Here is a 27,188-nt window from a genome sequence, read left to right as displayed (position 1 = left end):
AAAGAGAACTCAGTATTCTTTTTTAAACGTAGTGAAGTTGGTGAATTGAATTTTTTCACTTTCAATTATACTGGTTTGGATATAAAAATGCTTCAAAGTATGCTGTTAATCTGTTACAGTCAAAATAATGGGTAATTGGAACTGAATGTCTTTTTCATCTGACTGCATCTAGCTATCAAACAAATCTTTCTATTAATTGTTAAATCATAATGACTTCAAAAGGATTTCTCAAGTCAGTGTTGGAGCTCTGATAACCTAATCTCCATTGGGCACTCCATTGAACTGCCTTGTCATTAGTCTTGTCAGCTCTGTAGCTACTTTTATTCCCAGAAGTTAATGAAAGACATTGTATTTTTTGAGAAAGTAACCTTTTCAAAAGTAGTTTTATAGGTAAGGTTTTAGAAGACACAGTTATTTTGTAATAATAGTGATTTTTCAGTATTAGTTCCTTAGTTTTAGGAGTTGTTTTCTGGTAATGCTCAAGCAGCATAACAAGTGAGTGGAAACGTGGTGTCACCTGACTTCTAAATTTTCTTACTTTTGTAGGAGACAGACTGAGGCCAAACCCTGAATAATTTGGTTGGGGAAAATACCATCTGAGCAAACAGAGTTTGGCTGGTGCGTTGGATCAAGGAGAGCTTGATCTGCCCTGTTAAATACTGAAAGAGATTGCACACTCAGAGGAGCATGCAGACACACCTGGAAAACTGTCACATCTCATCCTAAATTTTGATGATCTGTATTAGGTTGAGTGGCAGACTCCACTTCTGAGAGCCTCTGAAAAAAAAATGTGGAGCACCATTGATGAACCCTGCATCTCTGGGTAAACTGGCTTCCTGTAGGCTCTGCTGTCGGAGCGGGATGCCCATGGGCATTGCTCTTTCTGACACGAGGCAGCTGGAGGAAGAGCGAGCAGCAGCACAGCAGCAAGACCCAGGTCTCCATTCAGCAGCTGAGCTGGCTGCACCCACCTGCACAGCCAGTGCTGCCACTTGCAGCTGTTCTGAGGAATCATGTTTGAAAGAGAGTGAGGGCACAGGCCGTCATGACACTGCCAGCAACGTGCATGGAGAAGCCTGTGAGCAATTTCTTGGATCCAGCCCATTGGCACCTAGGCTGAGCGCTCCCATCAGCTTAGTTCAGTTTGAGGGATCTTTACATAGCATCATACCGAGCAAACAGTAGGCTGAGAGCTCTCACATTATGTGTCAGTAGCAAGCACTGATTTCCCATTATTTGCTGATATTAATTACATTTGTTGAAACTTTATGTTAGAAGTACAGACATTTAGAGGCAAAAGTGGGAAAGACGGTTCGTATGGCTTCGGCTTCATATAGCCTATGGCTCAGAACGAAGGAGAGGAGGGCAGCAGTGTTTTACAGTGGGTGATGCATGGACAGTAGATGGATGTGTGAGATGATAAATAGGCACTGTAAGGCAGTGGGAAAGATCTAATGACAGTATGTCAAGGAGATCGTATTTAGATAGAACTGAATATATTTGGTAATAAGAACAAATACTTCATGAGCCTGCTATGATGCAATGTTCTCCACGATTTGCTTCTGTCATTGTCATGCAGATTATAGACAGCGTATGTTTGTTTCATGGCAGGCTTTAATAAAATTTTCCAAGACCGTCTGCCTTAAAATGTAACTAGGGTTGCCTGAGTCCATTTGGCTAAAACACTTTAAAGACATGTATTATGAAGTGTGTTGATTTTTTTTGTCCTGAGGTATTATTTAAAAAGTAAAAGTCACTGTATTTTCATACAGTATATTGGAAAACAAAGGGGTTCTGTCATTTGAAGAATATCAGTCTCTTGTCTACGTGAACTGCATTAGAGATCATAGCAAAGTGAACACTTCAAAGATCATGAACTTGACACTGTCAAGAAAATTATTTTAAATTTTTGCTTGAACTTGTCACCACAAGGGTCTCTTTCTGCCTGTACCTCTCTCTTTATTTGTGAAACCTACAGCTGTGGTGCTTCACTTATATTGAAAACCATAAAAATGCAACACCAAAGAAAAAAAAAGCATATCAAAAACATTGAAAGAGTACAAAATAGCTGCTGTTCTGTTCCCTGGGCTCTCTGCTTAAGAGCTCTATTCACTTAAAACATTTTCCAGCTTCTGAAACACTTGATTAAAGTCAATTGGGAAAAAGATAAGCTGTTAAAAGTGCTAATTTGTGACTCAGAAAACTTGAATAAGTCTAAATATGAAATTCTCTGTTGCTCTGTATTCATGATTATGGGGCTTGTTTAGAGAACATTTTAACATTTCATTGCAGACTGTCTGTGCCTGCCTCTGCCTTGTGTTGTGTATTTTTTAAGGCATTCATTAGTACAGTGTTGTGGTTCAGCTATAAGCTCCCCCAGCCTCCTCTCAACTCTGAGAATTTAGAAAGTCTCCTTCAGATCAGAAACCAGGTGTTTCTTTTCCTTTCTCCTTCTCTGGCCATAGAAGCCCATATGGAGTCCTTGCTTGACCTCATGTGCTAGACTATCAGTTGAGCTGATATTCTTGCTTAATAAATATCCTCTCATTCTTAGGCTGTGTTCATATGGATGAAATTTAGGAACAAAACCAGAACAAGTTGCACGGTGATGTATGCAAACAAGAAAGTTCTGCATTGAGAAGGTAAAAAAAGGAGGAGCCCAAGCTAGAGTGTAACTCTTTGAAGCTGTGACAAATCTAACTGTACCTTCCAGAAGTATGTTTGCTACTAATGGAGCAGAGTGAAATGATTTTTAGAGAATATACCCAGTATTCGTAACTTTTTCCAAATTAAGATAGCTTATCTTTCAGTGTCTTAACCGCTCCATTTGTCAAACCTAATTTATTTTTCATACTGAAGGCATCCTCTACATACTCTCTTCTTTCCTACTTTGAAGGTTATTCCTAACTCTTCTCTCTTCTCTCTTTTTGCAAGAGCAAAACTATCACTGCATATCTTATTCAGATAACTCTATGCCTTGTCTCTCACACCTCACTTCTCCAGTTGACCCCTTTTTCTTGTGGTGTATTTGTGAGAATCCTGATATTAGCAGCAGTTGTGTATTTGCCTTAAGATGGGAATTCACTCCTTCAACTGACAGTTTCAAGTCTGCCCTTGGGCTGCTAATATAGTCATGTTGTATAATACATAGACACATACAGCCTACAAGGTGAATGGCAGCAGGCTTCTGAGCACTTGAAAGCATTTTCAGGATCTTGAAAATGAATATTTAGTTACTGGAGCCTGTCTTCCTGTCTTCCATCCATAAGCATATCATGCATGCATCATATAACATTGAGTTGTTTCTGAAATGATTCATGTGTTGTGCTGGTCTTGAAAAGGGTTATGTTTTTTTCCCCTCTACAATGATAATCTCAAGTGTCAGATTTGTTGCTTTGGTGTTGGTGATGGTTTCAGAAGTGCCGTAAGGCTTTTGACATTTTATTTCTTGGCAAAGTGTTGGTGTGCCACTAATGGAGATGTTTTGACACTTGAGACTACCAACTGCATGGATTAAAACTCTTCCAGAGTCCCTGGATTTCCTAACAAACTGGTGCACACAATACAGATGGCAACTTTACGTTGCCAGGTTAAAGTAAGTAGCTGCTGGACTTTTAGTATTTTCTATTTATCTTTATATATAGATATATAAAATACATAAAAATAATGTATGAAATGACACATGAATTTAGTCATGAACAAAAACACTTGGCTATAGAAAGCACAGGCACCTTCCAAAGCTGCTTAAAGGAACTGAAATAGCTGCTAAAACTTGTTAATAAATTAGTCTTTACACCAGTGCCAAGTAAGAAATACTTACAAGATACAGGCATAAATAAAAATGCAGCTTGGGTGATATTAAATTTATATTCATAACAAATTCATTCCAAAAGTTATCTGTTCATTATAGGATTTCTGTTTTAATAGTGCATATTTAGGTTCCTTTTGTGCGTTGTTTGTAATATTTTCATTGATAGAATACAGGACATAGGAAAGAATCAATTACTTGAGGGTGTTACTGGACAAAAGAGGATGCTGAATGTAAAAGACACTACAGGCAGTATGGAGTACAAAAAAACTATTGAGGAGCAATCAGTATTTCAGAGGATTAGGTCTTTCCACTAATCTGATTAACAGGTCAGAGGCTGTTTTAGAAATATGTAGTATCTTTAGGCTGAGAAATCAGGGTAACTAACTTGCTGCATTTCTATTCCCGTGACTGACTGTACTACGCCGTTCAAAGGGCTGACCTTTGTAAGAAACCAGCCCATTAACTGTGTTATGATAGGTAGAAGTCGAGAGCAATTACTTAACACCTTAAAATAATGAGGAAAGCAAGCATCTCCAAATATAAAATAATATTAAAAAATCTATATGACCTCTATTCTCTAAGAGGTAGTGTAGAACCAGGAAAGAAAAGCACAGACTAATGGCCTACCACAGCTTGAAGAACACCAAGAAACTGCTCTGGAAGAACAGAATCGAGAATACAGGTCAAAAAGATAACAGCAACAAAGAAATAAATTAATAATCAGAATAACAGCAATAAGAAGTTCCGTGCATGAAACAGTCAGAAATGCTATGTATTGTAGTTGTAGCCACATACTTGCATGTTTCTTTTTTGTGCTTTTAAAAAGAAAAAGCTAAACTCCATTGAACATAGTCTGACATTGTGCATTGGTTTCTCATCTCAGTAAAACTCTGAGCATATTGACATGATCATTAATAAAGTGGTGACGTAAAATATGTTACAGACTAAAAGGCCCAGTTTGAGAAAGGACCAAGGATGCTCAGGAGAGATTCGTTCCTTCTAACTGCACAGGTTAGGAGCCTAATCATCCTCCACTCACTATATAATCAACGAAGAGACAGACATTTCCAGAAGGTAATTTAGGCCTCTCTGGAGAGTGATTTGCCTCATCATAGATCCGAATCAACCTCTAATGTTTTCTACATCTCTTAACTTACTGTATATGGAGTGTAAGGTCACTAAGCTATTAACTTCAGGCTTCAGCTCTGTTTGGGCAAATACAAGACCTAGGAAGTTACAAAGCCTGATAAATTATAGCACAGGCGAATGTGATTTAGTTAAATGTGTAATTTGTAGATTGCAATGCTGTGTAAGATCACCTCATTAATTCCAGTGATGGACTGAATTCTGAATACTTTGCACTGTATAAAAATGCATGTGCTGCAATCTTGTGGTCTGGTTAAGGGCATGTTCTGCAGTGAAAGTGGCTTATTTAGGTAAACACTCTGGATTTGCAGGTCCCTCTGCCAAATGGTACCACTCAACATGCTGATGGATGAGAGGCCTGACAGGGGTTACAACTGAAAGGAGCACCACTGAGATGCAGTTTCTGATGATGTGAAAGATATTCTGCCAGTCCCACAAAATCACTATGCCAGGGCAGATTTCCCTCCCTTTGCAAAGTATAGAGTCACAGCTCCTCTCTGGCTCACCCGTCTTTTCTGCTGGTGGGTAAAGGCAGGTATGAATGGGGAATTGAACTCGGTGCGAGCATCTGTGGGTGTTCATGATTCAAATCAGTTGCGGAGCTTACTAAAATTTACTATCTTTTGTTTGGTTATTTAAAGATGAATTGAACTTCAAATAAATTGAAAAAAAAGTAGTACTCAGTTAATATAAGCAGGAAATCCACCACAGATTTTCCTGTTTTTACCTGTCGCTTAAATGTGTATTGGCAAGTAATACTCTAAGCTACATGAACCTTTGTCCTTAGTACTGTATTTTGCTTTAAGCTGCGGGAAACTGTTGCATATGGTGCAAAATGCAGTGTTTTAGTATATATTTAAAACTCTTATGCTGGCATCTTAGGGGAAATTTTAAGTAATCAAGTTCCAGTCAGATGTTTATGTTGGGTGAGGCACTCAACATGCTTGTATGCCCGAGTCAGTCCTCTCTGGAGTTTCCTAAAATCTGACCATTTCCTTTTTCCATACGATGCACTGCAATAATAAACTCAAAACCAACTAGACTAGTGAAGTACAAAACCTCTTTATTGTCTTTCTAGTGTGATACAATACTTCTACTACAAAGAATGCTAGGGAAACGTGGCTTCCTATTCCTCCTCTTCCAATGTTTTTGAACAACTGTCATATGTCAGCTGTGTTCAAGAACTGTAAGTATAATATTTACTACTGCTAGTGAATAAAGATTAAGTGGAAAAAGATGAATGTAAGAATGGTAAGGGGATTGCAATGAAGTAGAAAGTTAAATTAGGTTTTGTCATTCAGACCTCACAGAAAGAATTTTGAGAAGGCATCTTTCTTTTCATATTAAAAGAAAAATAAATTAAAAAATAGGTGCTTTTAGAAACTGAGATCACAAAGGAAATGAACTTAGGAAGATCAGCTGAGAAGCATCGCTGATCATTGTCCCAGGTGTTCTTTTAAATTCGGGCAAAATTCATGAGACTTAAACATTTTGATTTTATTAGTTCCCCCTTCATTTTGATAGTCAGATATAATGGATTGTGTCCCTGAAGGGTGCAATTCTGTGTCTCAGGAAAGAGGAGCTAGCCTTGGAAGGAAGGAGGGTGTCCTCTGCAGGGTGTCCAACAGGCCAAAAGGAGCGAGGTCATGCTCATAGATCTGAATGAAGATGCCCCCTCTAACACATGTGCAATGGGTAGGGAGCGCAGGCAGAAATAGGCCATGGTTACAGGGAAATTAATTTTTCCCCAACCTACTTATGTTTAATCCAAGGAAAATGTATCTCTCCTGCTTCATGTAAAACAAGGTTTTTGTACTGGAGACTACTGTGCTACAAGGATGGTCTTTGGCTGATCTTGCTGTTTTTTTCCTGTTTAGACCAGCCGGAAGATTGAATGCACTTCCTCGGTATTCAGACCTAACAATCCCTAGTAATTAGCTGTCCCAAAGCTAGATTATTAGTAAGCTATAAAAAAGTTTCTAATTTCCATCAACAAATACAGTTTCCAGTCATTATAGTCTGCAAGAATAGCGTCAATTTATTTGAGATTTTCCTCTCCTAAGCATCGGTAGGAAGAGTTATTCCCATATGAATATAGAAGGATGATTAGAAAGAGACTTTTTCAAGATGGCTTTAGAATGAAGCAGCCAGACATAAGAATGTAAATCATGTTCTATGGGAAGAAAAAAAAAATACATCAGGCTAAGAATGCAAATCATATTCAAGGGGAAAATTCAGATCAATATTAGAATCTGCCTTGTGTGACTGCAGTAGCATAAAATTATCTGCTGAGCTGCCTGTAAAAATGACAGTAGAGAGAAGAAAAAGATTTCAAGCAAAAGATGGCCTGCTGATAATTTGGCACAATTAAGCTCGATTGTAACCCAAATTGGGCGTAAAATATTATATGAAAACAGATGCAGAATACTTGTGGAAAGTATCAGGTACATTCTTATTTCATTCTTATTCCAGTGAGATGGAATATGAGATGCTTGAGCGGTAGGGAAAGTTACTTGACTGGTATTGAATTCCTAGGCAAATGGAAGCCTGATTCTCAAATGTTCAATGAGGAAACAAGTCAGTGACCTAATTTTTCCAGTACAGCGTCCTACTTTGAAGGACAGATCCCAAACTTTGGTAGATATATTCTGGGGAAAATTAATTTAGGAAAAGTTGTTTGGTTTTTTTTTTTTTTATGATTCACAATGTTACCTGGAATTGTTAAGAATTTTGTGGAGGAACTTTTCAAATTGTAGGTATTAAACCAACAAATCAAACAATCATAGAAACAAAACTACCCACTTCAGCTTTAGTTTTCTGAGTTGAAACAGAGTTCACTGACTTCAGCTTTCACAGACTTCTTCTCAGCCTCCAGTATCTGCAGATCCTACACAGTTCCTCAGATTTCAGTAAGTATTTTGTTCTGTGGGATAGAGGATCCTGGAAGTCTGAGAGCCTTAGCTCCCATTTCCTTGATGAACTTGATTATACCTTTTTTAAAAAAAAATTAACTGTCAGACATCAGATCCTGAGAATCCCAGTGCAAGATTTCAGGTTCAAATTCCTTGCTTTAGAGCTGGGCTCTGACCTCCTGCAGCTGCCTGCACAACGTGATCTCTGTGGACAGGTAAGTCCTCCCTCATTCTGGGCTAAAATATGTGATAGTACATCCTGAAGTTGTAAATTTGCTGAAATTAAGATAGTGCTGTGAAATATTTGCTGAATCAGTATTTTCTGAAGCGCCTTGTGAGTTTTTATGAAGATTTGTGAGCAAGTATAACAATAAGAGCTGCTAGGTTTAGGCGGTTTTGAAAATTGTACAGTTTTAAATGGGAAACACGATTTTCAACGTATTAGCCTAAAGTTTATTAGAAATACTGTTTAAAATTATCTGTGTGAATCGAGTGGAATAAATAATTTGTTTAATACTGTAGAAGAAAAAAGAAGCTTGCTCTTTGTCTAAATATCCATTGAGATGTCCTTGATTTGAGCATTTTAACATTATGACATGGAGAATTAATGGAAAAATATAATCATGACCTATTCTGTGTGAGCATTCAGTGGTTGCTAGACAATTTTCTTCAGTAACGACAGGTGAAAAAATCATGGTCACAGGACACTATTACACTGGTTTATTAATCGTGCAGACCCTGCGTGTCTGAATTAAGAAATATTACTGCCAGTTTCTCTTTTATGGGAAATACTCTGATTCCATTGTTTAATAAATCATATGTCAAAACTAATTAGCAGGAGGTTACTTTTGATGGTTTGAATATTGTTAAAGAGTAGGAAGGTTAAAAACGTATTTTGTTGAGCAAAAGGGTGTTTTGCAATGATTTTCATGCACTATATGTGATGCCTGAAGCAGTTAGTCATAACACAAGGAAAGAGAAATTAGGTATGTCTGGCACCTCTGCAATTCCACACTGATACTGAATGATCACCAAGACTGGGCCTACAAATTTGCTGGAGCAATTATGTAAAACTTTACCTACAGGCTTAGAATTAGAAATATATCTTTTAAAAGCTGATATTGCTTCATAGCACATGGCTGCTTTTTCTACTTGTTTACTTGGAGACTAATGCACTTGGAAATTTCTGACTATGGTATGTGCAGGGCATGGTGGGAGAGTGGTAGGAAACACAGAGTCCCCTCTCCTTTCCTTGCCAGACCTTTGCTTTTAGGAGACAGAGAGATGCAAATGAGCATAACAGGGTAAGTGACTTACAGAGAGCTGCGTGTAACCACAGACTCAGGAAATATGATGCATGTGAACGATGTAGCCATCTAAGACTAGTTCACACCTATCCTTAAAGAATCGTAAAGATTGCCTCAAAAAAACCTTGTATAATTTCTCTATATTGAAAAGAAAGACTGAAATGGACGTTTGGATAAATAAACCTAGGGAGAACTGATAGGTGATTTTGTTTAAATCCTTTTGATTGCAGCAGAAATCAAATTTATTTTGCTGGAGGGTGACTTACCAGGCAAAGCACATTAAATCACTTTGCTTCCAAGGGAGATTGAAGCAGCAGATACATATCCATGCTGGAGAGGTAAGATGTCTGTTACATGCCCATTACACATATTTATGTCTGAGCTGCAAACTGAAAAGTATTCATGAATTTTATATGTTTTAAAAGTGTTTCCAGGTATGCCTTTAGCTTTTCAGCTAAGTCTAATCTTATACAAACTGCAAATTCCCTCTGTGCCTGCTATACCGTTTAATTTTTCACCCGTCAAGAAGTTGTGGGAGTTTCACTGCAAGACAGTAGTATAAAGATGGCAAAATGCAACCAAGCATATTAAAGGATATGTACTCCGTGCGAATGGACAAACAGCGACTGTCAGGTCTTTACGGCACAAGTCCGGAAAGTGTCTGATCTGGTTTTGTGGAAATTGGGGACATCTCTGTAGGGTCAAATTTTATATAAATGTTGTAGGACTTAGTGGCTCGTGTTGTGTTTTGTTCCATGGCTGTAAGTCTCGAGCAGACCGCTAACAAGAAAGCTGCCACACGATCTGCATTTTCACATTGAGAAATGTTTTACTTTAGATTTCTGGTACAGAAAGGATGGGAACCACCTTCTTTGGGTCACATTTGCCATAAGTCTCTTGCCTTGGACAAGCCTGTTGTTTGGACGCAAGTCTCAGATACACTTAGAGCACAAACAGGCATTTTCTTGTCATGTGAAGGAGCTAGGAAATGCTGGGGCTGTACATTCCTGCCTACACCTTCTGCTGTATGGCCCAGATGTCCATAAGGCAATTATATTACTGTAGCTGACACAGTGAAAGCAAGTTGCTCCCGTCTCTCCTAAAGAGCAGGTTGTGAGGCACTGCAGGGTGTGATGGGAGGCAGAGACAGCTGAGCACTGCATTATGGATGCATGCAGTGTAGCACACCGTGGAGAACATACAGAGCTTTGCTCTTGCCTGTCATGATAATAACACTTGTAAGCTGTGTGGGAAGGAAGGAGAAGATGGGGTGAAATACTAAATTTCTGACTTTTTGATAGTGAAAATATTGTGTAGAAACCTAGGAGGAAATGATCTTTTTCAAATCCAGACAAGGAACTCTGAGCTATTTTTGCTATGCATTTACTGTAGCAAATACACTTAGTGAAAATGAGAAGCAGCACACCTTGAGAGTAAATATGGCAGAAACAAAGGCTGGTTTCATCTTATTAACAGTCTTGAATGTTCAAGAGGTTTTAATCCCTAATTAGAAGTAACAGCTTTTACATTTTTTATAGCATATTGAACATTCACTTCAGGTACATGGAAAATTTTGTTTCTACTTTTGAGAGACATAAGAAGTTGTAGTAAAACAACAGGATGTTTTAGAATAACCTCAACATTTAGAATCCTGAAAACCAAAATTTGGTTCTTTCCAATAGCTGGATTATTATTTTTTTTAATTTAATGAAATTAATATGATTTATAAACAATACCTAGATCGCTGAATTACGTTTGGTTTTTTTTTTCCTCTGGAGAAAAAAAGGTTTTGTGCAGAAAAGTGTCATTGATTTCAGTGCCTTAGGCTGTTTCCTGTTGGCTACATACAGATGAGAGTGGCATCTGCACACTCACACTATTGATTATACTGTCAGTTGATGGTAAAATTGCCCCCTCTGTGCCCACTCAAAACTGCTTCTTTGCATGTGCAATTAGCAGCCTTGTAGCTGGCTCTTAAATAGTATTGTTTATATGATCTGTTACCACCATGGTCCATGCTGATTAGCATACTATGAAATAACTTAATGTCCTTTGCCAGTGTCTTCAAAGCCATTGAAGATAATCTGGAATTTTGTTGTGCTTTTCTAGACTGCAGCAATGAAAGAAATAATGAAGACATCTCTATTAGTGATACAAAAAATATTAGAAGACCCCAATCAAATTAGTGGTAGAGCATCTGCAGGTGTCTAGCCACTGCTTTCTGTGGCTATATGTGGAAGACCTAGGTTTAAAATAATTCTCAGATGCTTCTGAAATTTGTAAATTTTCCACATTCTTCTCTCAGTCCACAATAAGCCAGGTGTTCTTCCAGTGAAATACTGGACTACGGTCTGTCAGACTTACATAAATAAGAGGAGATTACGACCCAAAGTCTTTAAAATCTTTGTGTCTAATTATCTATAAGTATTCAGAGAAGTAAGATTAAACTCTGCGAATGTGGGCAAATCCCACCGTATTAGCCTTAGGTTATTTGAAATCAAGGAGTCTCCCTTTCTTTACTAAGAGTACTGAGTAATATATTTACAGATGAGGTGTTACTTTGAAGTCAGGATCTTGTCTTTGATCAAAAGCCTACATACAGCTTCCCTCATGTCTCTCGGAAAGAGACAGTACTTGTATCACACTGGTGTGGGTTGTTTTTTTTAATGTTTTGGACAGCAAAAATGACATTTACATGAAACAGTAATCCTGGGAATGTATGAGATAAGACAATTTCAACTACGAGTTGAGAGAGAGTCTCACAAGCAGACTTTAAATCAAGTAGAATAGCATCATACTCACTTTGCCTCCCTTACCTGCTGTTAATTAAAGTAATGATAAAGGAGGTCTGTCAACATTAATATGATGAAAACTGAAACATACTCAAAATTTTCTAGATGAAAACACTGGTAATCAGTATTACAGAAAAAAAGGTTTTGAGTAAATGCTTTTAATTCAGCTTACTTGTTTAAGAGGTGTAAATATACTACAGCAGAGCAAAGGCAAAGGGCATAGAGACTGACAATGCAGTATTTTATTATGTTCCTAAGGAGGATAGAGAAGGCACAATACAATTAAAAGGAAAAAAACCGCTTGAGTACTGGCTTGCTTAGTCTTATGTAGTCATTCAGGGCACTAACTTTATCAGGACTGTGTATTTGGATCAATGATATTATCTTTCTGGTGGGTTTATATTGACTGACCATGGATTGTTATATGTTGGGGATTTTTTAAAATGTAAACATGCGTGTGTCTATCCTGGGGGGAAAAAAGGGAATCTGAAAGAATAATATGTTCTGTGCACACAGCAAGGAAACACAACTGAGGCATCTCTGTAAATATTTTTTTAATAAAGAGTTTCTAGCTTATTGTATAGCACGAGTAGACCTGAATATTTTGGGTGGGCGAAGCATTACAGCTGCTCTTTGTGGACACATAAGTAGTGTTATCTTGGCTAAAACTCGGAATAAGTAGCTCTGTTGTTTTATTTTTGTGGCATGTTAATGTAGCATGGACAAGTTTTTAAATGACTCTTTGAAGCCACCAAAGCTTCTTTACTGAAACCTTTAATGACAGAACTATCAAATACGTTACAGAGCAAACCACGCTGTAACACAAAGATTGCCTTATCCAGGCATCACGTCTCTCAGTATGCACTGTAATCATGAGTGTCCATGAAACACTTGCTTACCTGCAAAAGGGGTATTGGGAAGCTATTTATTCTTGTGCATCAAGTCTCTTAACGTCACCTAGTAGCTCTAAATAAGCAAAACCTGTGCTGTGTGGTTAGCTAAATGTTTATTGAAAAACCATTATGCTAGAGAATACTTGTAGCCCTCAAGAAATGGTGGGTTGGGACACCTGCGTTATGGCAACGGTGTTCCCCCTTTAAGGAAATTAAGTGCTGCTGTTGGGAGCTAAACAAGAATGTCAGTCTCAGCCCGTGGCACAGCCAGCCTTACGGTTTGTTTGGCCAAAACTTGGGTTCCCATATGAGCTTGTCTCCTGTCCATATTCTAACCTGGAGAGAAAAAGGGACAAAGAATTATGACCCATTCACATTTCTGTATGATTTATTTTTTTTTTAACTAGGAGAAAACAGAAGCATTTTCTTTTTAATATAACTTTTTATGATTTAGTATTCTTAAAACACTGAAACCAAAATGGGAAAAGTATGATGCCTACCCAATCAAATGGCTGTTGAAAAAGGCAAACTAATATGAAATACTAGTAGAAAAGTGCAGGCAAATAGAAGAATAAAGTCCAGCTACTTAAATATCTGGAGAAAAAAGGACTATAGCTGTGCAAAGAGTGCTTGGATACTGTTCTTCCAGTTACTGTATTAAGCCAGGTGGAATTCCACAAAGTAGATTTCTGCTGGTGAAATTTCTTCAGCAGAAGTGGACTATTTTGCTTTCTGTAGTATCGGTTGAGCCTTGTATGTAATACAAAGCTGCATAACTGTAATTTTCTGCATTATGTAATTCTTACCCTTAAAACAAAATTAGGCAAAAGAACTTAAAGGACTTCAGTGAGGAAAGGAACTATAAATTGTTTTGACAGGTAATCTTTGTGATTCAAATAGCATTTATGAAGTCTGTAAATCCAAATTCTAACTCAACTTTGCACATTGTACCTTATCTTTACAGTATGAATATGCCACAATCTGCTCAAGAGTTTTTTTTAATACTTAAATACAATTGCAAACTCTGTAAATATTCAGTATTGCATCTACTTTTTTTTAAAAAAAATGTGGGCTTCCATGATGACTCTGACTTGAAGTGGAGTTTTCTGTCTCGAGCTAGGAAGTACAGCTGTGAAAGGGGGTAGTTTCGCCTAACCAAAACTGTGAGAGAGAGCAGGGGGGGCATAGCATGATTTGAGATGTAAGAGCAATACTTTTTTTTTTTCTTCTGAACATTCTACCTTGTGCTGACTCACTACTGTTTCCAGCAGCCTTCCTTAGCGTATTTCTACCTCAAACTTAATCTCCTTCCCAGGATCACTTCTCTCTTCCCAGTGATTTCAGTTTTCACTTTTTGAAATCTTTGTCTCTGTTATAACAACCCCATAGAAATAATTAAAATACAGAAGAAAGTAAGGGGTTTCTTCCCCAATATCTGATTGGCAGCACTAACAAGATACTTCTGTTTTTACCATTTTCCTCTGCTTCACCTGTCCTTTAAATTTTGGAATGGTAACTACATGGTGTATGTCTGCATTGCACCTCGCGTAAGGGAATACTGCTCTTTGTTAATTTGTAATTATATTATTGTATTTTGATTTAGTTTGAATGAGTGTCATCATCTTGAATTCAGAACTGAATAGAAAAAAAAGTATCATTACTCCCAACTATAAGTGGAAATAAATAAAGACAAAATAATCTCTTTGTTATTGTTTATCTTTTTCTCAATAACCCAAAATAATGAATTGTTCTTCCATCCTACAACATAGTCTTCCCTTAGGGAACTAGGAAATGAGATATCAAGAATGTCAAAAATCAAGATGCAATTAAAAAGCCTGGGAGTGTAAGGTCTCAGAAATACCAGAGTGCTTTTGGACCTTCAGTTTGCACTTCATAAGCAGAGCACACAAACTTTCACTCCAGACTTGTAGTCACCTCTACAAGTTTGTCATAAGAGTTCACGGCTAAGAGAAATAGCTTTTTGATATTTTCCTTTTCCACATCAATCCTCTGTCTGTTTTTTCTTCAAATGCTGATTTCTTTAGGCTTCTGGTGCCCTGAGAAGTGTAGAAATGTGAGATGCGAAAAGAAAACCTTGGAAGTACTTTAACAAAGCAGCTTTGGTGTCTCACAACTCCTGCCCAAATGTATAGGAGCATATACAATGAAAGTACTGTCTTTGCATTATTAATAATGCTATCAACTGAATAGCATAATGCTTTATAATTTTATAACCTTCTTCCAAAATTAATTCTGCATTCTATAAAAATTAAATCAGTCTAAGTCTCTGCCAGTTCAGTGGAGTCATATATGACGAATTATTTCTTATTTACACCAGTGTAATACCTCATGTAAATTATCATGAGCTTTATCTCTCAGCCTCCTGTTGGTCTTAAAATGAAAATCATCTAAGGTCTGCCATAACTGCAGGATGGGGGGTGTGTGTGTGCATGTCCACCCATCTCTAAAGTTTTTAAAAGACAATCCAATTACTCACACTTCAAATGTCACTTAACCCATTGTTTGAAATGAACAGTGCAGAGTCCTATAACTGTTTAATGAATGCACATCACAGGACACCATGACCTGTGCATCTCTGATGAGGACTGATTATTTCTGTTCTATTTGTCACCTTTGAAGTATGATATACAGTCGTTTTTAATTGTGAGGTGTTTTGGAAAAGAGAGACAACGCACTTACATGCAACAGGGTTAGATTTATTTTGTGTGATTACTAACAAGTGCATTGTTACAAGATGTATGCTGGAGAATGCTAGTGACCTACACACACCTTGAAAATTAGTACAAGGCGAATTAGCAGACAGTCACAGAATTTGCCACAGACATTTTTTTTAAAGTGTTAAGAGAATTAATAAAATGTTCAGTGTAGATGCTGTATGTATAACATGTAAAGTCATTCACCATTCAGTTAAAAATCTGGCTGTCGCAGACATGTACTCTGCTCTTGTCTATAGGCAGTCTTAAAAAATTGCTGGATTTATAAAAGAAATAAAGTTTACTTGCTATTTAAATCCATTGCTTTATTTGATTTGTATTTCAGCATCCTGAAGGTTTAAGAAGAACTGGTGTTGGGCCCTGGGGCATTTCCCTTGCCTGCTTAGGGGTGCCTACAGCCAATACTGACTTGGTTACAAATGTGAAAGCACTGTTTGTATGGATACCACAGATGCTCTTATTTCTGAGAGCAATTCTATGGCCAATTCTCGTGATGCTGATTTTTAAAACAGATCAAACATGGAAACAGCAGGGGAGAAAAATCAAAGATGTCTTTCCTATTTAATATAGGCTTTTGGATGGAGTAACCATCCAGAATTAGGTTTCAGAAGCATGATTCCTTTTCTTTGCAGAATGAAACATTATAGACTTATGATACCAGGGGAAAAAAGCTGGCTCTCCTAGTGCATGATCTGTTATATAAAGTACTCAGACAGCTGATTAATCTATGGGAGTTGGTAATCATTTGACTCTAGATATTTTGTTCAAATGTTTTTTTTCAGTGATTCATGAAGCCCTTATCAGAATTCAAAAAGCACTTCACGAATCAACTAGGAACTTAAAAAAAAAAAAATTAGCAGTAATGAGCTCATTTCCATAGAAATAGGACTAGGCTCACTGGTGGGTCAAACTGTTTTCTGCACTTCCACTTTCCAGTATTTTCCTCAATTCTTCTCTGTTTATTTCATGCATCATTATCTTCCATTTTCTGTATATCTAAACCATGCCATTTGGCTTTTTGTTCTCTAACCAGCAACTGCCACTTCAAGGTATCTCAAAATGGTGGTAAAAAATTGTGATCCATATTTCGCTCAATAAAGTTTAAAATTAATTGTCATATTGAAAGCCATTATTCCTGACAGTTTCCTCAATAGATTACAAATCATAGTTTGAAGTAGCATTGAGCAAAAATTTGTAATGCACAAGCCTCTCCATTCCTGCTGGATTAGTAATGTGTTTTAATGATATTGCATTTGTATTCTTTCAGTTTTCTTTCATGAGACATCAAAGAAGCAACAGAATGTATCTTTCATATTCCAGACATACCACAATACTTCAGTGTTTTCCATTCCTTCAGATTCACTGCTAACCAAGATGAAAGCTAGGGTCTTATGAGCAAAACCTAAGCCATCTGAAAAGAAATGGTATCCCTTTGAGGTTCTCAATTTGTTGGAAAGAGGGAATTGCTTACAGTTTTATACATCACAGCGTAAGACTTGTTTTGGCAGGTTCCAGAGAAGTAACGCTGTCGTCACGTTCAACAGGCCAGTATAGAAGGTCATGCAGTGGTGCTGGATGTGTTCAGATTGTTTTGTGGGCTGTCATCCAGGAGATGAAGAAGGAACAAGAAAGAACATTTCATGGCTTGAAATTGCATACACAGACTTCCTACTGAAGGCTATGCACATTGTTAAGGAAAAACAGAGAAGACTTAATAATCAGAAGAGGGAACTGGCCTGTGAATGGACTGGATTTGGTTATCTGTGTCCATGATGTAACTGTAAGCCAAGGTATAAATGTTGATGTTAATACGTTATCCAGATGCACGTATTTCAATAGCACCTTATTTACAAATGGCTAATATGCATTAATACCTAACAAAAAAGAGAAGCTATTCTCAGCAGCTCTACATCATACAATAGAAAACCTTGTGATCCTGGAAGACAAAGGAGTTTGAACAGGAAAATAATATTGAAATCCCTTATATCAAGGGAGAAAAATCTCTTCAGGAAGTATGCTGCTGGGAAGGTATGGCTTTTTCCTAAGTTGTGTCAGGTGAGTCCACATCTAGACCTAAAGATGAAAGACTAGTTCTGCATGCATTAGACCTGTGTATCTCCTAGGATTGATACTGTAGAGTTACATTTGGTTATAGAGGGGGGAAGTGAACTGTATCTTTGCTGAAACTTGCATTTATCTCAGTTCTGGAACAGGTGGGAATTGTATGCCAAAACAAATGGCTTCAAAGAGGAAAACAAAAATTTGTTCTGGAAATAGACTTTCTACCAAAGGTGGTGGAATCGTGATCTGAAATTCTGATAAAGCAGAGACATGACATGGAGTAGGAAAAGGAGGGTAAAGCCTGCAAGGTTAATCTCCTTTTCAGAAGGCGTAATATTTTCTGAGTGAATATTACAAGTGGCATAGCATAAGCCAGTCACTGCTTCCCTTCAGGAAAGAGAAAGGGTATCATAGTCTTTCTTTCCTTTTTCTCATTTTTACCATGCATAAGCATATACCAAATGAAAATTTGGTCTACTGTCTTGTGTATCACATTTTCTATGAGAGCAACACTACTGGGACCAATGATATGCATATTTTAACACTAGGCAAAGGTGCAAATGGCTTTAAAACGCAATTAGACAAAAGCACAAAGCATAAGGTCATTAGTGACTATTAAACAAAACAGACAGGGTAAAGCAATAGGTTTAATCCTCTCTAACCTAGTGATTGCTGGAAGCTGCCTTCTCTGGGAAGTATGTCAGAACAGAGTCATGCTGGAATGCATTTCTTGCACTCTTTCTCGATGTGTCTGTGGTGAAATGCTGCTGGAGAAAGGAGGTCAGCTAGGCAGTCCTGGAGCAGCAGACCTTTTGCATGTAAGAAGAGAGATACAGCAAAGTCCCCCCTTCTTACTGTGTTGTGCAGTGTGGCAGAATGATGATTCCAAACTCCCCCAGGAAATGTAGTATTTTTAGAGTATTTGATTTGTATTAAAGGGCATAATAAAGCTAGCTGCTAGCTTGCATTTCAAAACTTATGTAATGAAAGCAGGTAAATCTTCGCTGGATAAGAATAAGAAATCTTGCAACATACATTAGATGGCACACTCCTCACCTATTATTTCTATAAGAGACAACTCTGCTCTTTTTCTCACGGTAAGTGATACCTTTTTTGTGAGCAATGGTACTGAAAGCCATGGTGGTGCATGTGTAATGGGTTGAAAATGGACACATGAAACAGAGTGAAATCTACTACAGACTACTGAGATTTTTATGATTTCTTTACTTCCTGCTCTCTTTAGGGTGGCTTAAGTAGTGACAGTAAACATTTACTAGTCTATTTGTGAGGGAGGTTTTTACTTTCTTTTAGAAAGTACAGTTGAGAGTCTACAGGATATTAGCTAATGGGACAATGCCAAAAAAACCCAGGCCATATGATTAGTTTTATTCTGTTTCTTTCTGGTTTGCCTCTTGAAGGAAATTCTATTGGGATAAGAGTAATCATGCAGACCTTTTATAGTTCCTCCAGGCTCTTCCCTGCTACAGATCATTCTGGACTTTGTAAAAGAAATGGGGAACTCTCCTGGTAAAACTTTATAGTGGCTAGTTTTCTGGTTAATTGTCAGCTGATTTTTCTGACACTGATCTGTAATGCCATCCTTCCGTGGAGGAATTATCGAGGATGTCTTCTTACTGAGCACAGATGAAGGAAAGTTTCCTTAGCAACAGGAATAACATGGAATACTGAAATGCTCTCTGGTGACTCTCCTTGTTTCTGTACAACAAAAAAAGCTTTTTTTCTACTTTATTTTTTTGTACAGTATAAAGACTCAGACACACAACCTGACATTTCCTGCCTACTTTCAATGTTTCAAGCAAATGAAGTTAAAAAAATAGTAATCCTTCAGGAATCATTCAAGTAATTCTCTTAGTACGCCAAATTTCTACATTAATTAATTTGCAAAAGCCTATTAGCATGTAGCACCAAAAAAAAAAAAAAAAAGGCATTATTTAGCCTGACTTGTAACCAAGGAAACGTGTATGCTTAATAACTGAGATAATATTTTACACTTCTGTAGCACTTATCTAGCCATGCTTTACCAATCTGGAGGACTTTAAGGCCAGATTTTAAATGCATTTAGACATCTACAGATGCAGATAGGTGCCTGGAGAGCTTTCAGAAAGTGATTTCAATAATCTGTCAGTTATTTGCTAGCTCCCTTGTGAGCGACAGCAAAATACTGATTCCAGTGGTACAGAAGAAGGTTAGGAAAAAAGCCACAATAAAGCTTTGAAAGAGTTAAGAGAGAATCCAACCTTATGATTCCTACCACTGTGCTTTAATGACTAACTAATGTTCCCTGCAAGGCAAGACTGGGTAATTAATGCAATTTAGGAAAAAAAAAAGAAGAACATTTTGTTTGAAGTCTACACCTGAATGGTAAGACATCATCTGGCTGTTGTCCTGCAGAGGTAGCTCACCTTGAAACGGCACCCTGGCTCAGTCCCCTCTGTTACCCACTGTGACCACTTCATAACTCAAGCCCTCCACTATCATGGCAAGGGACAAACACTGAACTGCAAGAAGCCTTGTGGGGCAATAGATCTATTTGCTCTCAGTAACTAACAGCCACAACATCTTAGCTCCTGTCATAACTGACTCCAGCTCCACCTTTCAAGTACAGTATTTGGAGGGTTTGGTTTCACTTTTCTGGTAGGATATGACTGCCCTCTCTAAATAACACTCCTAGCCTTTGATTTGCTGAGACTAAGCATGACAAAGCTTTTATTTTCTACAATAGCTCCTCCATCATTCCAGTGCTCCTTGTCTTTGCTTATTGTAGTTTGAATTCATCTTCCCAGAACGTGGGGTTAAAGTATATTAGAACTCCAGTACCAAAAAAAAAAAAAAAAAAGTTTTAGGTCCTCAAAATAGGAATATTTTCCACCTCCTCAAATGGAAGTTAGCCAGAAATTTCTACACATATAGTACCACAGCTATGGGAAGGAAAGGTTTGTTATTAGGTCCATTGCAATGAAGAGTTTTCTTTATTCTATCCCTTGAAAAGGAGTTTTGGTCTGAAAATCTTGTTGGGTAAGTTATTTAATTATTTCCTGCTTTTTGCTAGTGTAGGCAACATAATATATTATGAGAAGTAAATTAAGAAGACAAAACTAACAATATTAAATAATACTTGGAAAGCGGTATGCTAGTTGAGGGTGTGAATTCAGATATGCTATTCTGATAGTACTATAATTTCATTGATTCTCTCAACTGGGAAATGACAGTTAAAAATATCCTGCCAAAGCTCAAAATATCTATTAGATAAAATATCTAGTACTGGAATATAACTGGAATTCAGTGGGCATATTTGTTGAGGAATATAAACAAACAAACAAAAAACCCCAAATTCTTTTTGGTGTGAAATCTTTGTATCATGTATTTTTATGCCAGTTTGTCTTTCCAAAGGACAATGTTTAAAACCAGTTAAAACAAGTGAGTATATCTCATTACATTTTCTTGTAGGGTATACATTTATTTGTACTTTTCTCTGTGCAATAATAAAACGGCGTAACAGGAACATCATGGTCAGAAGAGATTTAATTGTAATGCAAGTTTAATTGCCATGAATGACTTACAACCATATTATTAACAATACAATACATGTGATATTTTTACATGTTTGTGGGGTGCAACACTGACATATATTTGCCAGTAACTGACAAACTAAATTATGGCTCAGAGAATAGAAAAAGTTATTCTATGTCATCGTTACGTGATGAACATTGAGATATATAAACCACTGCAACAGAGCATTAGAGTGTTTTACATTGAATCTCCCATGACAAGATGACATTTTCCACCTGTTAAAAAAAACAACAGAAGATTGCACACCTGCTAAATCTCAGATAAAGGATACAAGAATGACAGCATCATGGTTAGGATTTCACCTTATGGGCCTGGTTTTTTTGTTTAGACATTGTTTGGCAGCATTCTGTAGCTACTGCCTGCTGGCATTTCTGATGTGCTGGCCGTTTAAAGGAAGACACAGACATCCTGGAAAAGGGGTTTTGAAGACTCATAAATAAGGCCTGGGCACATAATGGAGCACCACTGACCCAGGAAGTGAAAAAATTGCGAAGAACTTGGCCTGCTGGTAGTTTCTGGATTTTCAGCATGTCCCTTTTTCTGGAATGCTGCTTTTCAGACATCCTCAGCAAGTGCTGTCTGTGCACGTGCAGTGTTGTGCGATGCAGGGATAGCAGCATACCTCTGTGTGCTAAAGAACTGAGCCACGTGAATTAAATCTGTCACGCAGTCTATCCCAGGGTGCTATTCATGGTGCATGGTAAACTGCGCGTTTGCTCAAACATTTCTTTCCAGATTTCTCAAGTGGAAAAATGGGAGTGCTATGCAACCCAAAATCTCCTGGGGAGATCTCCTGAGAAAATGCCCCCCTGAGGGGAAGCTGAAATTACAGGAGCAGTGCAGGGAGCTTTGGAAATATAATGCAACACAGATACATTGGTTCTGAGGCAGTTCTGTGGAAAATTCATGGATGAAATTCCTTGGACAGAAATTTCCTTTTGATATAAGTCAGAAGTTAATCACACATTAAAACCCCATAAGCTTACCTGGCTCCATAGCTCATCTACAGCTATCAGTGATTCCACAGCATATTGCAGTACTTTGCTTAGGCTCAGCAGATTTTCCACCTCTTTTAATGTATTTATTACATATACTGCAATGCTGTCACTAACGTAGGAAAGTCACCAGTAATTTATGATTACATAATGGCCAAGTTTATTTGCTTTAGATGCACTGAGCATTAGTCTGGAACAGCTTGTGTCACAGCTTTTGTGAACAAGTTGCCATTGGGATTTCACTGTTGTCCTTACTGCAACACTATGGCAAAAGGGATGGCCTGAGGATGTGTCTTCTCTATAAAATAAATATAGGCTTCTGGACAAAGAGGGAGTCTTTACTGGCTACCAGCAACGTGATTTCTATTTTATGCATGTGTGCTGTTTGGAATGTGCTTCCTGTAAGTAACCAAATGCATATACACTAGCTTATTATTAGGTTATTATTTGACTAGCGTGCTGAAGAGAGGAGAACGTGTTAGCTGGAGCATATCTCACTGACTAGAAACTCACAATTATTTCACTGAAAGACTACAGGTTAAAGGTAGAAGTTATTTGTCAATTTCTATCAGATTTGGCTGGTAATTTCGACAAAATAAAAGGCAAAATAGTCCAAATTTTGCGGTTTCCCAAATGCTTTAGTTTTGTTTGCATTTTTAATAAGAGCAGAGGAATAGGCTGGTGTAATTTGCATGGTATCGGGGTGGTTTGCTGTGTTACCTGCTTAACCTGGGAGCTCGTCTTGTGGACATGTTTTTCTTGTTACGGCTTGTCACAGCTGAGACATCAGGTGTCAGAACCTGAGGAGGGGTGTTGGGGTCTGTGGGCATGGTGGGGCCCCCCCATTGCGGGTGCCAGGCTGCCATGCAACCCCAGTTGGACTGTGGGCTGCAGCTGGTGTGGGTGTGACAGTCATGCCAAACCTGTTGCTTTTCATATTAAACACCTTGTTTTGTGCCGCCTAGAATGCCTCTGGCTTTTGTTCCCTGTGGTGGGAAAGCTGGGCTCTGACATCCCCTTTACCCCACGCACCCACCCACCTGATTTCCAGTTGCAATCATGTGCGCTTGCAGGGGCTGATCCAGGCTTGGCGCCAGGTGCCCACCCAGCTCCTCAGCACAGTGAGGAAGAAGACCCCAAACTTGTGGGTCAAGCTAAAGGCAGTTTAATGGAGCAATAGCAAAAGTCGTGCATGGGGAAATGAAGGAAAACAAAAAATGTTTTTCTTCAGTTCCCATCAGCCGGCGATGTTCGGCCACTTTCTGGGAAGCAGCGCTTCAGCACGCATAGCGGTTGCTCTGGAAGACCAACGTCGTAAATAACAAATGCCCCTTCTTCCTCCTCCTTTCTCTTGCCTTTTATATCTGAGCAGACATCATATGGTATGGAATATGCCTTTGGTCACTCTGGCTGCGTCCCCTCCTGAGATCGTGCCCACCCCCAGCCTGCAGGTGAGGGGGGGCTGGCGAGACGGCCTTGGTGCCGTGCGGGTGCTGCTCAGCAGCAGCCAAAACGCTGGTGTGTTATCACCCCCTTCCCGGCCACCAGTACAAGCGCCGCGCTGTGAGGGCTGCTGGGGGGCTTGGCCAGACCCAATTCAGCACTGAGTGCACCTGTGCCAGGCTGGGCCCTCCCAAGGGCCGGGGAGCCTAATGCCTGTCGCCTGGGGGTGGCAGAGCCGCTGCCCGCCCCTGAGGAGAGCGGGGTGGGCCCCTGCACAGGCCCTGGGGAGCGCCCGCCCGCTGCCCTGAGGTGGCCCTTGGCACACGGCTGCTGGCCGGCACTTTGGTGTCCCGGAGGCAGTGAAAACAGTTTTTGTTTTTGCCTGAAGCTGGTGTGGAAACCTGTGAAGCAAAGCCTTCCAGTCAGCAGTAGCTGCGGGCCTGCTCCACTCAGGGGTTCGTGTAGATGAGCCACAGGAATAGCCCTGGCAGGCGGGCGATGCCTGCGAAGCCATCGTTCTTTGAGGACAGCCGAGGGCATGGAGCAGGCCAGGATTTGTGTCTGGTTTATAATGTTTATCGTGGTTCCTTGCACGTGTGCTGTGCTAGTCAATCAGCCTGGCACCGTAGCCCAGGAGCTGGCTTTTCCCGCTCTCCACTGCTTGGTGGTGGCGTGTGCGCGCTGGGCAGGAGGGCAGACTCTGTCATGCTGCTGCCACTCACGCTGCTTTCCCCACGCTGACCCCCTCTGCCTTCATGTCACCATGTGGTAAGTGTTACTTATTAATTATACTGACAGTGAAAATGATTTTTTTCTTTGTCAGGTTGGAGTATGACATCTATCCTTAGTTTATTGTGCGTATACCGTGCTCTCAGATCTTGTTTAGTGCTTTCAGATCCCATAGCCAGTACGGGCCGTTCAGCTGCAAGAAATATACACTCCTGTTAGTGCATTTCCAATAATATTTAACTTATCTTCTTGTAACATACACAAATAAAGCTCTTCAAAGAGATGAAAACAGGTGCAATGCAGCAGTTGAATAAAAAGCTTCTTCTGTACCTGGCTGCCCCTGAGGAAAATGAAGGGGTTGTTCCCAGAGCCCTGGTGCTTGCCTGAGTCAGCAGGGAGTCTGAAACATTTTTTTCCATGAACCTGAGTTGCATTAAAACTGCTGGTGACTGCTGCACACTAGTGATCAGGGAAGTCTGTGGTTTATAGACCTTGCCTTGGTGAATTTTGTATTAATTTGTCCTGGAACAGAAGAAATCCAGGTAATTGTTACAGAGTAGGATGCCTTAGAAAACACACACATCTCCCCGCCCGCCCGCCCCCCCCCGCCCCCCCCCCCTTACAGGTACAATTCACAAAATTGAAATATTTTAAGTTGTTTATGGAATGTTAAACTAGTTAGAGTGAAACTGATTTTTTTTAGAGCAGTATCAGTGTATATAGGTTATACTCCCAGTGCAGCTCTGATGATGAAGTTTGATGGTAAAGTCTCCAGGATTATTTTCCCACCTACAGATCTGTCACTCTGTTTTGAGTGTAAGGCTGCAATAGAAGGTGTGGCAGGACAGATGCTTAATTTCTTTCCAGGTAAACCAGGAAACATGCGGGTTCTTTAGTCCTTGGCTTGGATAGTGTGCATTGTGCTCCTACTGTGGATTTTAGCTTTTGGTTTGGTTTTTTTTTGTTTGTTTGTTGTGGGGTTTTTTTGTTTAAATTACTACCTTTCCTCTTCTAAAGTGCATTTAAATACTTATTCATAGCTACTGTTTTAATGCTGAAATTAAGTTGTGATTCCTAGTAGATCAAGATAAATACTAGAATCTGTGTTTTAAGACTTTTTTTTCTTCTTCTTGTTATCTTTCTCTTCCTAGTCGCTATAAACATGTGACAATTTGAAGGTGTTGTAATTTTCTGCGAAAGAGGCTGCTAAGATCTGCAGCAGGTAGAGACAGGGTTAGCTGTCTGATGGCCCAAAGGAAGGGGAGGCAGCCAAAAGTGCTCTGTACTTCTGAAGGGCAAGAAGACTGAATTGCAGAAAGGGTCCTAACCCATCAGAGCTGGGTGTGCAGAGCTTGGGATGACAGTTCTGGGTCTATGAACAGTCTCTGGCCGGTTCTTTGATCTTGGACTTTGACTTGCTAGCAAAAGAGTCAAGACTATTCAGTGCCAGACTCAAAAATCTCAAAGGAGGAAAGGAGAAGCATTAGGGCTACTTTCACCTTTTGTAAGAAAATCTAAATCCTCGCTGTGAAATGTCTTGCTACTTTTCATCACTAGTTTAAAAAATACACTACTTTTAGAAATGAGTCTATTTTAGAGGCAAATTATCTGTAGGTGTAAACTCGTTTACTTCAATGAAGTGCCCACCTTACTAGTCATCTTCTAGTGTTTACCATTATTTCAAAGCGTTTGCCCTCTGAAAAGCAAGAGCAGCACTATCTTGGTAGTTCCTCTGGCATCTTAAGATCTTAGTCCTATCCGTTTTTAACCTTCCTTTCCTCTAGTGAGTACAGTGCATTTTTTATCTTGAGTTGAAAGAGTTTCTGCTGAGTGGAGTTCAGTAAGGCTTATTTTTCTTCAAAGCTTACAAAATTCTTTTTCAATAATATTAATTATTGTTAGCAGGTTTCTCAAAGTGTCAACTTATATGAGCTATTTTAAAATGTTTGTTATGGTACTGACTGCTTATAAGATTGTTTTTAAAGTGTAAACTGAATGGTTTTCTGGTGATTCAGGTTCCCAAAATGAATGAGCACTTTGATTTATTGTCATTGTTTCTCAAGTACATTTAAAGTAGATAGTGCACGTCATTCTGTAAATTGTAGGTCTGAACTGTTGTTTATTTTGTTGAACTACACTTCTGTTGCATAATTGCATTTGCCAGGTGGAAGTGAGAGCTGTCTTTTTGAAATCACAACTAATAGTGTCTTGGGAGTTTGCTCCAGCTAAATACTGCCCCAGTTTCTTCATCTCTGTGCATCCAATACGTATCAGTCAAACTCATACAGCAGCTTTCAAGGTTAACAGTCTGCATGCCCAAGGATAAATGGCCTACTTATTTATTTAAAAAAAAAACAAAAGCACCACAAATTTCAGTGAGTGGCAATAGATTCACTGATCGTGGGACTTCTGGAGAAAAAAAAAAATTAATTGGAAAAAATAGTAGGGAGTTTTTACAATGTTAAAATCTAAAACTGCATACAGAAAACTGTGACTGTGAAATAGTTTCTTCTAGGTCATATTAGGATGTAAATGTGATTTAAATTAAATCAAGGAAAGTGACCAACAATTATAAAATCCTATTTCTGAAAAATGGAATTTAGGATTTGCACTATTTCTCTATCAGACCTTTATGCTATCTCTGTAATAAAAGGTGAAAAGGTGACTTACGCTATTTAAAAAGGAGGTTATTGCAAATTGAAGATAGAGCTATAATTGGGTCTCCTGCTGATGCAAGTGAAGAAAAAACAATTAGTGGAACACTCTAAGAAAA

General features: G+C 38.7%; 1 long non-coding RNA gene across 2 annotated transcripts in view; it reads left to right on the top strand.

Annotated features, from left to right (window-relative positions):
• LOC114011703 (uncharacterized) overlaps positions 1-15,164 on the top strand; it is a 35,871-nt gene extending 20,707 nt beyond the window's left edge. The window contains exons 5-7 of one of the 2 annotated variants that reach the window (XR_008749842.1): positions 547-4,885; positions 5,269-5,492; positions 6,036-15,164. This is a non-coding gene — a long non-coding RNA (uncharacterized LOC114011703). Of the gene's footprint in view, positions 1-546; positions 5,493-6,035 lie in introns of both variants that reach the window. The other variant, XR_003553748.2, reaches the window with a different exon arrangement.
• Positions 15,165-27,188: the final 12,024 nt, after the last annotated feature.

Source organism: Falco peregrinus, chromosome 14 (assembly GCF_023634155.1).
Source record: "Falco peregrinus isolate bFalPer1 chromosome 14, bFalPer1.pri, whole genome shotgun sequence".
Taxonomy (NCBI): domain Eukaryota; kingdom Metazoa; phylum Chordata; class Aves; order Falconiformes; family Falconidae; genus Falco; species Falco peregrinus.
Note: the sequence above shows the minus strand (reverse complement) of the source record. Positions and strands in the feature narration are given on the sequence as shown.